This window comes from Manis javanica, chromosome 8, assembly GCF_040802235.1.
Source record: "Manis javanica isolate MJ-LG chromosome 8, MJ_LKY, whole genome shotgun sequence".
Taxonomy (NCBI): Eukaryota; Metazoa; Chordata; class Mammalia; order Pholidota; family Manidae; genus Manis; species Manis javanica.
Window position 1 is genome coordinate 98,261,586 of NC_133163.1, and position 14,143 is coordinate 98,275,728.

The 14,143-nt window shown below is 39.9% G+C and overlaps 1 long non-coding RNA gene across 1 annotated transcript; it reads left to right on the forward strand.

Moving 5' to 3' along the window:
* Positions 1-969: 969 nt before the first annotated feature.
* On the forward strand, positions 970-13,674 carry LOC140843286 (uncharacterized). Its single transcript, XR_012120912.1, has 3 exons — positions 970-1,216; positions 1,688-1,787; positions 13,435-13,674. It is a non-coding gene; the product is annotated as an uncharacterized lncRNA (long non-coding RNA).
* Positions 13,675-14,143: the final 469 nt, after the last annotated feature.

Below are 14,143 nucleotides of genomic sequence, written 5' to 3' on the forward strand. Positions count from 1 at the left end.
CTGATTATTTGTGCTCCCCACCATAGCCACTCAACTCCCTCCCCTCTACCACAAGTTCACGGTGGGGTGAGAGGGGTTCTGACTGGGCAGGTTTACAGCGCACCTCTGCTGAGCCTGCTAGAATGGTCGCCCAGCCCTTGGCCGCTGCAGTATAGCTGAGCAGGAAAGAAATATATATTGTTCATTTTTAAAGATAAAAAGATAGTTTTATTTATGTAGAGACAATGTCTACATTGAGTATCTTCTCTTTAGAGTAAAAGTAATCACCCATTTGCCACATTTTACTTAGCTTTCTCCCCAAAACTTGTTTATAGGCATGGAATATCATCTTTTAAACTGCTTCGTCCTGATATAATTGCCTTTGTCAACCTTTGTTAGAATCAATTGTCAGAACTTTCAATTAGAATATAAATAGTAGGAGGAAGAGAACTAAACTTTTAAAATGCCATATATTCCAGACGCTGGCTGTATCACTTTTACCTGAATGGGGTATTTTGTAAAGCTGGAGCATTTCTCTTAGGGATAAACTGGCTTCTTTATTTTTAGGGTATCAGCAAGCCATCCTGATGGGCTCCACCCAGGCATTAGGTTGGGGTCCCAGGGCTCAAAGCTAGCACGGGCAGCCTGAGAAGAGAGGCAGCAAGACTCAAGTGGAGGGAAGGGGTTCCCAGATGTGGCAGAAGGATAAGCAGAGAAGGGACAGAGCCGGTGAGAAATTTCCTGCCTCAGAGATCACTGAGGGGCTTAGTCTTTTAAGTATTTATTATCCAAATTCCAATACACAAAAGTAGAATGCGTGGTATGATGAACCTCGTGTGTTTTTCACTCAACTTCAATAATGATCAACTCATAGCTGATTCTGTTTTTCCTGCATCCCCACCTACTCCCCATCCCCAACCCCAAAGAATTATTTTGAAACAATTCCCAGACATTGTATCATGGCCTAGATTAACATTTTAATTTGTTTACGGAGTGGACTGCTGTAGCTTTCTTCCTATACCCAAACTTCAATAAAGTTGACTACGCACACTGCTTTAGTTAGCATCAGTAGTAATTTGGAGGAGGACTAAAAAGCAAAAAGTTTGCCTTTGGGCCAATGTTCGTAAAGAACAAGACAGTAGCTGAAGACTGATGCAGAGCTGAAATGAACAAGCAGAGCTCCCAAGAATTCTGGAAATCATTGGAGAATGGAGAAGAGGATGCTAGATTTTCTACAGTAAGTCAGAGGGGGGCTTCGCGCAGGCGTGTGTGTGTGTGTGTGTGTGTGTGTATGTGTGTGTGTGAGGGCTTCGTGCAGGCGTGTTTGTGGGGGTGTGGGGGTGTGTGTGTGATTAAAATGAAGAGTGACTCTAAAAACTGGAAGAGCTGGGGTCAGCCAGACAGCTGGCATTTGTGTTACAGTTGCTTATTCCAAGTTTCCTTTCCTTGAAAGGAAATACTAAATTTAAACACCAACTTTCAATTTCTCAGTCAATAATTTCTTTTTATGTCTCTTTAATAAATGCATTCTCTAAACATCAGTGCAAGGCATTTATTCCCCATGAAGCCTTCAGACACATGAAATCATTGGAGAGGAGTTGTTAAGCAATCCCAACCCCAATTACATTTTCAACTGCTTTCTGTGTAGCCATGGTTAAGTCACTGTTCTTTAGTAACTTGTGGTAATTTTGCTGGTTAAATTTTGCAGCAAAAATTACCAAAGTTTGTGGAAAGTGGACCTGGATACCTGTGCAGTTCTCTCACAGCATTCTCCAGGAAAATAGGAACAGAAGTTGGTCTGAATGGAGGTTTGTCAAATTAATAATGCTCTTTAAGTTTATAGGTAAACAGAGGAATTTAAGATTTGAAATGTCACCTGTTCTTAAAACCATCTACACAGTTGATGATTGCCCAAATATGTTCAATGTTGAATATATTGTGACATTTTGTGCAGAGCATGGGTTACTGGTGAGTTCTTTCCTGAGTACTGTATCTTCAGAACTGTTACTCATATGCTAATGAAAGAGACTTTTTTTCTTTGAGGAAAGAAAATCAGCTTTCCTACCTGATAACTTGCCTTCCTGTGTTATGAAAAGATAGAGGCTCTATCTGAGAAGCAAAAATCTTTCTACGTTGATAGATAGCAACTGCACTGGTGGGGTGAGGATTTCATAAGGTGGGTAACTGTTGAACCACTGTGTTGCATACTTGAAACCAACATAATACTGTCAATCAACTATACTTGAATAAAAAAAATCACAAGCACTCTTAAGACAATATATTGTTGAGAATATTGCTATTGAGGCCTTAGAAAATAAATAAGATCCAGACATCCACTAGGTGTCACTTGATGTTAGCTTTTTTGGGAAGGTAGCATATTTCTTTTTTTTTTTTTTTAAAGATTTATCTGCAATTAAGAATTGACGACTCCCAGTGGGTCCAAACTGGCAGAAAACAAGATGCAGCAATATTTGAGTGAAAGCAGGCAAAAGTCATTAAATGAGAACAATGATTATAACTTTAAATAAGATTTGGGTGGTTACGGGGTTTGCATAATCCCTCCTGGCACTTGCAAGGATGAAGAGAAGCCAGCAGCTTTGCCCTCCTGCTGTGTTTAAACAAAAAATGGAAAATTGTAATGAACAGCTAGATTTTTCCTATCTTCCATTTTCTTTCTTCTTCCTTCTCCCTCCCCATTTTTGAGAGAATGCAACTTTTAAAATGATTGTCCTTTAATGAAGTTATTTTGCAGCATCAAGACCATTTTTCTTTGTTCAAATTTCTATCCACAAATTAAAGCATTTGAAATCCACATTCTCTCAGTGAAGTACATGTGACAAAAGTACATGGGGAAGACGTCGAGAAATTGTATGAGGATTTCCTGGGGTTATCCACTTCCTGTACTTGCTAAAAATGTAATAATCGGTTCCAGTAGAGACCATGTAGCCTGGGGTTTTGTTTTGTATAACAGCTATTTGTTTATTTTTTTAAACTGTCATTGTATTTTGGCTTCACGATGGTTAAATAAGTCTCAATATTAAGTAAACTTCTCTGACCCTGCCTACTTCCTGTCTTGTCAAACCTTTCCTTGTAAGAATAACAGTGTTCTTTTATTTGGTAGTGTGTGGCATGATGTTTTTGGCATGCTCAACATTTTTGACTTGCAAAAAATTGGTGACCTCAAGTGTGAGAGAAGTGAATGCTTGCTTTACTACCTCATAGTGTCCCAATCTTAAAAAGGGTCCTGTTGCACACATGTTAGAATTGTGAAAGAATTGTCAGTATATTTACTCCTCAAACACCACAAATAATAAATAGGAATAGATTTTTTTTACTAAATTACTAAAATGATCAAACCAGTGAATATTTCATGAACATATTGCTGCTACTTAACTTACATGATTCCCCGAACTGACCTAGCATTCTGATGGAATGCTTCTATTTACTGTGTCCTGTCTAAATAATTCATTTTTTTAAAAATTTCAAAGCAACACACATGGTGTGGCAGAGGAGGTATTGCTATTCCAAGTAAAAGAAGAGCAGAGATATCTTTGTTGCCTAAATTTTACATATGCAGGTCTTCAGGTCTAAAATGTTTGTCAAATGGGTTTCATAACATAAAAACCACTCAAATCAGAAGTCTCCACCAACCCCGACCTCATATTTTAAGGGAGGCTATTTGATAGCATTCTCTGTCTTTCGTTTATCTTCTATTTTTCATTATGAGAATAAAAACTATGGGGAAGATCTCTTGCTTTTAAAGATTGACTACTGCTAAATATTTATCTGGAAATACTGAGAACTAATTGGAACATAAGGAAAGTAAACATTTGAAGATGTCAGAATAAATTTCTTAATCACATAGCAGTAATTCTGCTAATTTTCTGTCTCAGCTAACAAAAATTGTTTAAATGTCTGAAGTAAATGAAATTTGAGTAAAATACTACCATCAAGCTGTTCTCTATTTTTATCTTTAGTCTAGAAATATTGTTCTTTCTAATAAAGAACCTGTGTGATAGGCAGTAACAACAAAAAATTGAGGACTAACAGGTATAGTTATTATCCTGATCTGGGATTCTTTTTCTCTAAAGGTCTGAAGCCAGAGCTGTAAACTCAATTTAAGATTATCTTAAACTTGTCATCAAACTTCTCTCTATTGTTTGTTGTTATTGGTTATTTTTTTCTTTTCTACAGCTGAATCTAAGGAGATTTAAATGGTATTAGGAAAATGCATTGCATTCATACCACACACATATGCTTTCCTATAGTGTAGTCCAAAATGCTATTTTATTGTCTTCCTTATTATAGAAATAAAAATGAAGTGCAGATCTTCCTTGGCTTATGATGGGTTATGTCCTGATAAACCCACTGTAAATTGAAAACATCATAAGCTTAAAATGCATTTAATACACTTAAACTACCAAACATCATAGCTTAGCCTCGCCTACCGTAACATGTTCAGAACACTTACATCAGCCTACAATTAGGCCAAATCTTCTAAGGCAAAGCCTGTTTTACGGTAAGTGTTGAATATCTCACGTAATTTACTGAAGGCTGTACTGAAAGTGAAAAACAGAACAGTTGTCTGGGTACAGAGTGGTTGTGAAGTCGTTGCTTGTTCACCCAGTGGTCCCGTGGCTGCCTGGGAGCTGGGGCTCACTGCTGCCCAGCATCCTCAGAGGATCTTCACTTGCTTGGTAAAAGATCAAAATTCAAAATTCGAAGCATGGTTTCTCCTGTGTGTATCACTTTTGCATTGTTGTAATGTCAAAAAGCTGTAAGTTCAGTCATCAAACTTTGGGGTCCGTCCATACAGTAATCTGAGAAACTGATTTTTAATATAAAGCTTTTTAATGTAAAGCTATAATATGATGCAAAAAGATGAAAAGTATTTAAACAATTAAAAGCCAGCATGTTCTAAAAAAACAGCCTTCAAGTAAAAAAAAAAGAAAAAGAAAAAGAAAAAGGAAAATCCAGAGTAAAACCTGTAAGTTATTGGCAGTCTTTGCTATGTTATAGAGTAGTTGTGGATATGGGCTTTGAATTCAGACTGCCTGGGTTCCAACCTTAGCTCCACCACTTGTTAGTTCTGGATTTGGGTAAGTTAATTACCCTCTCTGTGCTTCAGTATCCTTCTCTGATAAATGGGGAAATTATACTGCTTTTGTTACTTTTTTGGAATAGTAAGCAAACTCCATTTACAAAATGCTTAGCATAGGGCCTAGTTCCTGGTAAATGTTTAATGGGATCTACTATCATAATCATTATTATAAAGCCAAGCAGTTATATCCTTACAAACTCTGGTTATTTTTATATCATCTGTCATATTTGTCTGATGGGAACTTTGCAAATTGAGTGTTTGGAGTCAAATTTGCTATGTCACTAAAGCAACTGAAAATCCATCTTAAATTTGGTTTGTGATTGGTTCTACCACCTTAATACAAACACAAGAATCAATGAAGTTGCTTGTTATAAATTCTTCATATTTTTAATAGGTATAAAAATATTTTAAAATTTCTTTAGAACATCTAAATATAGAGGACATTCTGCAAAACAGTTGTTAAATATTTGCCCATTTAAGAGGATACAATGAGATGTTGGGCAAAATAAAATGCATTCACTTACCATTTGTTCTTTCCTTTGTAAAAATTAGTCTAAAACATCCCCACTATTTTGTAAAGCACTGAATAGTGGTAAACACAATCCATACTTACAGAACAATCTTGTTTATTACTACTATATTTGAGATTGTTTAGCATTCCTAATTCCAATGGGTTAAAGGGTTATATGATGATTATAAATAATGTGATTAATAGTAGAGCAAATTAAGTACTAGGGTTCTACTGTGGCAGCAGTTCAGCCTAAACATGAATGCTAATCAAATATTCAACATTAGTATTTACAGCAAACATATTGAGCAAACTAATAAAAACAAGAAAAATGACAAAATTTAGACATTTCAAAAGGATCACTCAATCTCTCTTGAACCCATATGCACACTAGAACAGTGTTTTTTCACATTTGTTGAGATTATGGAATCCTTGTGTGTTTTTCTTCCACTGTGTGACATTTCCATCACCCATTGAATTTGCAAAGCCAGCCTTGATGTGATTTATTCTCTCCTGGGACTAGGGTTGCAATGCCAATGGACCCTATAGATGGAGTGGTGCCCACTGAATCATCATGCCAGTGTCCACACAGGCAGGCCTGTCTCAGGAGTAATAAAAGGAGTCAACAATTGTGTAATTTTCCACTGAAAAACACAATTTTACACTTTAAGTGCCTTACAGGTACAGCTAAGTGTAAGATTTATAGACTTCCTACTGTATCAAAAATAGAGAAAGATTTCAAATTATGAATTTAGGCAGCTTTTTCAATCTTTAACAGTTATTCATATTCTCATACTTACTGTTCATACATAGTTGAAGCAAAAAATATCTGTTTTAATCCTCATGACCATTATGTAAGGTGGACATTATCCATTTTATACTGGAAATAACTCAACCTAGGAATTTCAGGAGAATCTATTCCCACATCTTTTCACCTTTTGAACAAACTCTTTGAACTGTTACCATAAATATTCTTATATTCCTGTTTGATGTCCTATGATTTCCCCCAAGCCTGAGTTGATACAGGGACTTTCTGAGGGTTTGCCTATCATTCTGAGAGCACTAGATCTGAACAAAAACTTAGCCTTTATTTCATTATAGCATTACATTATCCTAGTCTTTATTCTTGTGAGAAAGACATGCTGTTCTCTATATACAGCTCCTCATGGCAAAGTCCTAACTCACTCTCCCAAGTATCCTGTAATTCTTGACTTTCTTTCTCTCTTCAAGTGTCAAGAATTTAGAAAGTAAGAATTCTGAGGTAGCGATGAATGAACTGCATGACCATCTTACGACAGTCCTTTCACAACTGCCAATACATTCTGAGCTTCCTTTCTTTTTAAGTGCCTTTGGGGACATGCATGGTCGTTTCTCCATCCATCTTCCCTCCAGCCACTCTAGCTTTTCATTTAAACATCGGTGTGGTCCTAGGGAGGTAGTGCCTGCCTGGTGCTCCAGTGAGTTTCATCTCCTGGCTGATTGGTTCAAAGGTAGGCATGTGATCGAAGTTGGTCCAATGCAAGCAAATTGGAGGCTCCCGCTGGGAATTATCAGTCTGAGATGCGCACTTTTTCCCATGGACTTGAACGAAGAAGCATCAGCTCCAGCCCAGAACAGCAGCCATCTTAAAACCAAGAAAAGTGCCAGTCTTAGAATGGAGCTGACCTGTGAAGAAGAAAGCAGCGGAAGGGAACTAGATAGTTGGCGACGTCCCTGAGGCAGCCTGGTCTGGTATCTCTCTAGCCCCAAGCATTTTAGATGATTGAATAAATTCCCCCTGTTTATTGTGTCAGCCACTTTGAGTTGATTTTTTTCATTACTTGCTACTTTCAGCACCTTATCTTACACAGTACATACCTATTTTTCTTCCACATTGGTGGCTCTAGGAGGCCTGCAGAAGTTGCAGGACTAGCCCCTTCTAGGTTCAGGTTGCCTTGGTTTAATGAGACCATGTTCCCTTTAACAGAACCTAATTTAAAAAAACATTTAAATTGCACAATCAGGATTTAAAATAGTGACCAGAAATGATTACATCTACAAATTCTAAACCCTGGTAAATATCATGCTATTAGCTGCGATAGAGCTCATAGCTGATAGAACTTATTTTCTCATGACCCTATTTTCTTTGGAGTAAACAAACCTCTGTGATTCACAGCGTTTGCTGGCTCAGAGTTTTAGAGTCCTAAAGTATTACAGCGTGATTTTACAACCTTTCACAACTACTCGAACAATGAAAATTACTAGGTATTTTAAATCTGTCTTTTAAAAAATTAATTGGAATCAAAATATGCTTTGTGATGAGGTTTTTTATTTTATTTTAGATTTCTTGAGTTTTCTGAGATGTCTTTGAATGGCTTCAGCATGGTGCTGAAATACTTTACGTATGTAGCTTTAGAAGCCAATGATATAAGAAGGCGTTGAGTGAAAAATAGCAGTCCTCTGCCTACTTACTCTTCTCCATCTTGAGTCCAAACATTTTCAACTGTTTGTTATTTTCTTTGCTTTCATATTTCTAAATAATATGCATGTGCAGCTCTTTCCTTCCCCCCGCCCCCAAATTTAGGCTCTGTCTACTGGTTTTCTTCTGTAGCTGACTAGAATTCAGCTTTCTTCCTACACCTCTTTGCTGCTCACTCCTCTCACCCCACTTTCCTTCTTCCCATCCTTCCCAGTGAAATTGTATAAAAATATTCTGGCTAAATTTATAGCTCAGCCATTTAGTATACTATGGTAACATTATTTATGTAACTTTTTTTCATGTGTTTGTCATTAATTCCTCCCCCAATTCTTTGATAGGATAGTAACCTTCCCTTGAACAGAGTCCAACACTAAGGTAATCTATCGGTTTCTTTTTCTTTTTTCTAGATGCTTCTCCCTTTGACCCCTCTGCCTCCCGCTCCAGTCATGGCTGCCTGCTCTGCAGCCTGCTGTACAGCTGCCATCCTGGGACTCACCATCTTCTTAGAAATTCCCTTCATCTCTTTTCTCCTAGGGATTTCCTTCCTATTGCCTGAATCCCATGCTTTCCTATTTTTGGCTTATGTCCTCATTTTGGTGAGTCACAGTCTCCAGTAGTTTCTTCAAAACAATTTTGTAAAAATCAAGGTACAAGAAACATAAAGTGTACTCAACTTAAGTTTAGTATAATAAATTTTCCAGCCCAATACATTTTTGTATGCACACACATTCATGTCACCGCCATCAGATGCTGAGCATCTCCAGCGCTCTACAGGGCTCGCTCACGCCGCTTCCCAGCCTGCACCATCTGCCATCGCACTGCACCCAAGAAGGTGCTCCTTCCGTACAGTATGTACTCTTTATAAATGGCTTTCTTTTACTCTTCACTGTGCTCGGGAAAGTCACCCATGTCGTTGCATGCGCTAGTAGTCTATCCTTTTGTTTGCTTTTTGCTATGCTATGTGGTATATAAAGTATTTGTATATTATAAAACAGCTACTACAGATAGGCTTGTATCTCTTTTTTTGGACACATGCACTCATTTCTTTTGGGTATATCATCTTGGAGTGGAATTGCTGAGTCAGAGGGTAGCTATTAACTTCCTGAGATGGTGCAATTAGAAATATTTTTGATAGGTTGCATATTAGGTTAAGCTAGACTATGCTACAGTAACAAATACGTCTCATTTTTTACGGTTTAATATATCAAGTCTCTTCTGGCTCAGACGTGTCTGCTGGAGATCAGGTAACTCTCCAGGGCAGCTGACTTTCCCGCAGGGACTTGGCAGTCGACACTACTTCAATATTGTGGCTCTGCCCTCTCGACATGAAGCCTCTTGAGAAAGTGTGGAGCTCATACCTCTCTCCAGTGCTTCGGCCAGGAAGTGGCATATATCACTTGTGCTCACAGCCAGTTGTCAGAACTTACGGCCCTGCCTAACCAGGGGAGGTCTGAGAAGTACAGCCTTCTGTGTACCAGTAAGGAAAGGAGAAATAAGTATTGGTGAGCATGAGGAAATGTCTGCAACACCTCCGTTCTTATGTCATACTGAAATGAAAGTTTGGCCAAGTGTTACATTCTAGGTAGAAAGTAATTATTTTCCTTGGAATCTTGATGCCATTTCTCCATTGTCTTTTAGCTTCCAGTGTTATCTTTAAGAAAGCCAGCACCCTTAGATTCTTTATGTGGGAACTGTTTTTCTCTTCTGAAGCTTTTAGGATTTACTCTTTATCCCTTGTATTTGGACATTTCACAATGATATACCTCAGGGTAGGTATTTTGCTTTCTTATTTTTTCATCATTATGTTTTTGTACTGGTTTCTAGAGTTCCTCAGCTTTACCTTCTAATTCTTCTAGTGATTTAAAATAAGTGTTTTCTACTTTTATATTTGTGAGTTTCAATAGATTTTTCTTGTTCCTTTATTTTTCCCTTTTTAGTTCATCCTGTTGTTTTATGGATGCAGTAACTGTTAATAAAAGTTATTTTGAGGTTTCCTCCAATTCTTCTCTTTTCTCCATGGTTTATTTTTTCCCATTTATTTGTAGTTGCCTGTGGTTAAATCTCTCTCTTATACTAGAGAATTTCCTCATATATCTGGAGATCTTTAGCTGCCTGTTTACATTTAAGTGTCAAAGAGTAAAAAGTTGATTGGGCGCCCTTTGTTTATGGGTAGGACTTACTGCCTAGGAAGTAGAGAGATGAGGCAGGACCCAGGCATTTTGTTGGGGGACTCCAGTGTCAGTGATGACAGGTGTGTGCTTTTGGGGCTGCTTACTCTGTCCAAAGACCAGCTTGCCAGTCTCCTCGATGGGGAGTATAAGCTTGGATGTCAGCATTCATGGAGCTATGGGAAGGTTTCCAAGTCTCACTCTTCAGAATGTGGACTTTTACTTAATCCTATTTCTGTCCAGCTCTGAGTCCAGAACCTGCTGGTTCAACATCTCTGGAGAGCTGACGTCTTGCTTTCTAACAAAGCAGGCAAGAAATACCTGGTGGTGGGGCACAGGAAAGGATCTGTTTCTTATGCGGACTGTCAACAAATTCTTTGCTTTTTGCTCCACTTGTTCCTTTCATCTTTATAAGTACCAGGGACCATCAGTTCCTGACCCTTCCAAAGTTCTTTAGAGCAACTCATCTTGCCTCTTTTTGGCTTCCTTTTCTTGGGTTTCATTAGCTTTCTCTACTCTGCTTGGTCAGCTCCTCTTCTTTTGCTTCCAAAATGCAGTTGACAGTTCTTGTCTGATGTCTCCTCTACAGTTCTTTTGTCCTTAAGAGTTTATACCTTTATTAATTTCCACACTGACATTTTTAATAGGCTGTAGAGGGAGTTTGTATGAATGCACTATTTTTCATGATTTGAATCTTGATAACTTTTCTAATCTTAACCCAATAATCCAGCATGCAGGTCTTTTTTTTTTTTTTCAAAGATGCCTGCTCTTTCTTGTTTTCAGAGCCATGTGTAGCCTGTTTCTGTTACTTGGACTCTGCTTTTCTTCTTCCTAAGAAGCATCTACCAATTATTTACCTCCCCTCTGAAGTACTCCTTGACTCCTCAGAGCAAAGTAGTTCTCACAGAAGTGTTCACATAGCACTTGCTACATTTGTAAAAAATCATTTCTATTTTCCCAATACTACAACGGAGAATTTATATATATTATTTTCCAGTCCTGCAATGGAAGACTGCTGCACATAATACCAGTCCTCAGGGCTAAGACTGTGTCTTCTTTGAATTTTCTAGCACTTGGCATAGTGTCTTCATGTCTTAGACATATATATCTCACTATATATGGGACCAATGATGAAGGAGGAGATCATACAAGAACCTATCATAACTCTCTCCATCTTTCTGCTCTCAGATGTGCTCCTTTGTGAAACAGGGATATCTCACAGAATGTCGTCACTTTTTGGAGAGGTTTTAAAAAACTTTTTTGAGCTTGAAAGACTCCTGAGCCAGCTGTATCAAAGTCAGAGGCACCTCTATTGCAAAGTCTATAGCTGAATTGTTTTCCTAATTGTGCTAGATAAGGTCCTTCCTTCCAAATGCCTGGCAAGCCAGGACACCCCCACTGGTGAACATCCCATATCTAGGCACTCTAAGCCCCCCAGCAAGGCCCTGGCGTTCTCATCAGCAGTGTCCTCTGGTAGCTATCACCAAAGCTCCTTACAAAAGCTCCCTTTCTGCCTGATCCGTTTGCTCAATACTGACCTCAGATGAGACTACATGGAAGCCCCACCCCACAGCTGTCTCTCTTGATAATCATGTCTCAGGCCAGGATCTGTTTTGTAAAAGGTCCAGCTGTACGGAAAGTCCCAACAATTGCAAACACTCAATAGAAAAGAATCCTCAACTCTGTTGCTGAGGCTTTCAGGTGGGCAAACCTGCTGAAGATGGTCCCTGTCAGGGAACTGCATCTCATGCCCAGGAGCTTCTGACAGTTGCCTGGCTGGAGATGGTTCAGAAAAACATTTTCCTTCAGAGTGCACCCTCAAAGCTTTAGCCGTGGAGCCAGCCAGGCATGGGATTTTGCTCCTTTTTGGCGTTCCGGTTTGGGCAGCTTGCTAAACTGTTTTGCATTGTTATTCATGCTCCACTCAAAGAGGGCTGGTTGTGAGAATCCAACAGGATGATGTGTGTAAAGCAACCAGGTCACAGTAGGCATCACTTTTGGCATTTCTCCTCTCGGAAAGAATTTTGGAGTTCTCTCTAGCTTTTCCTTTTGCTGTCCGCTCTTTTAAAAAATTTCCATCTTGTTCTACTCACTGTACTGTCCTCTTTCTCCTTTTCTTTCAGGGTGGACATTTTTTTAGTTCAAACTGCAGCTTTTGAAGTTTAAAGTGAACAAAATGTAGTGAAATTTTGGTCAGATCTCTTACATCTAGTTTGTGATTATTTCTGTCTTTTTCACTGACATGTCCTTTCTTGTTTTTTGACCCCTTGAATTTCTCTTTAGCACTTGGTGGATTTTAAGGTTACCCCAGATGGAGTCTTGAGAGTTTTGTTTTGTTTTTCAGGCTGTCATCTTCATGATTAGGAGAAACAGACATCCAGGCAAGCCTACTTGTAGAGGTGGTGGCAGTTTGGAATGGGGGGCTGCTGGGAATGGTGGTAGGAAAGTGATGGTTAGGGAATGAAGACAAGTCACAGGAATTAAAAAAAAAAAAGAGAGAAATGAAGGACCAGGGGAACTCATGGGGCCTACGGTGCTGCTGGGAACCCAAACCACTCTCCTGTCTCCCTACCCCTTCCCTTTCTCTATATCTGCTCTGCTCTCCTCTCACTGAGCACAGGGCCTGATGGCCTTCCCTACCCCCAAGTCTACATGACCTTCTTATAGCTGTGAAATCAGTATCTCAGTTTCTCAAGTCCAAACATTTCATGAAGGGAATCTAATCAGACCAATTGTTGTTTTTTCCCCACCAGACCGCAGGGCACTGGTCCATCTGTGGCTGAGCTGTCCCTCACCAGAGGCCACTCTGGCCTAAGGGGACACTGTCAGGCAGGGCAGCACCACTTGGGACGTCTGTGGCTTCCTGGGTCTGTCCCCTCCAGCTGAAGGACAAGCCTCTTAGGAGACAGCAGAGCCAGGGTTTATAGGTCCAAACACAGCAGTGCACTGGATTTGATAAAAGGTATAAATATCAGGCTGCTGATATCAAGTGAGCAATTTGAAAAAATACAACCAACATGTCAGGAAAAGACAATGTCCTTTGATATGAAGTGTTTTTGGAAATTCCCCCTCGTAAAAATTCGGACACCTCAATGATCACTCTCCTTCCTTTATGCGAAAGCCGTTGGCAAATAATTCTGAAGTGACATCATCCCAAGCTTTAAAGCCTCTGGAAGCTCCCAAGAGGCAGCACCATGGGCTGTTTCCCTCTCTCGTTTAGGACAGTGGCCCAGGGGCCTGCGCCGTGACTGAGCCAGCTTACCTGCCCAGACAGCCTGACGGGAAGCAAGCGCCGTGCGTGCCAGCTGCTCACCTCTCAGAGAGGCCCCTCATGCTGGACTTGGGAGCTCCCGAGGGAAGTGGGTCAGCAGGGGGCTTGCCCACTGGGCTGGGGGGCCTGGCACTCACCTGTGTGTGATCAGGCCTAATTGTTGACACAAACATTAAATATATTGTTTGAAATTCCCTTTCCTCAGATTGCATGCCTCATGCTTCAAGACATGCCTAAAATTCTCCTCTATCCACCTGAGACAGTAAGGTCCCAGGCTTGTCTGAGTTCCTCCTCCTAGCCTAATTCTCTCAGCAGCCCTCCCTGTCTTCATCTCTCCTCCCTGCTTTTCTCTTCTTCTCCAAGCCCCCGCTTCCACCTGGCCATGTAAGTGTACATTCTCCAACTCCCGCAGCCTGGCTTCAGAAGGCAGCCATAAGGAGAGCTGATGTGTGGGGCCAAATCCCCATATGCCATCTGACTCCCTCTGGGAACATGGGAGTACAGCTGGGGGGCCCCAACTGGTAATGTTGCCCCCACTGGGATGGGACCTTTAGCGTCTCCTTTTTCTTTTCTTACTAAGTTCCTGACCGCAAGTCCCTCTGGATGAATAATGAAGATGCTTTGCTCTGCTCCTTCTCCTTTCCTTCCTCTTTTCTGG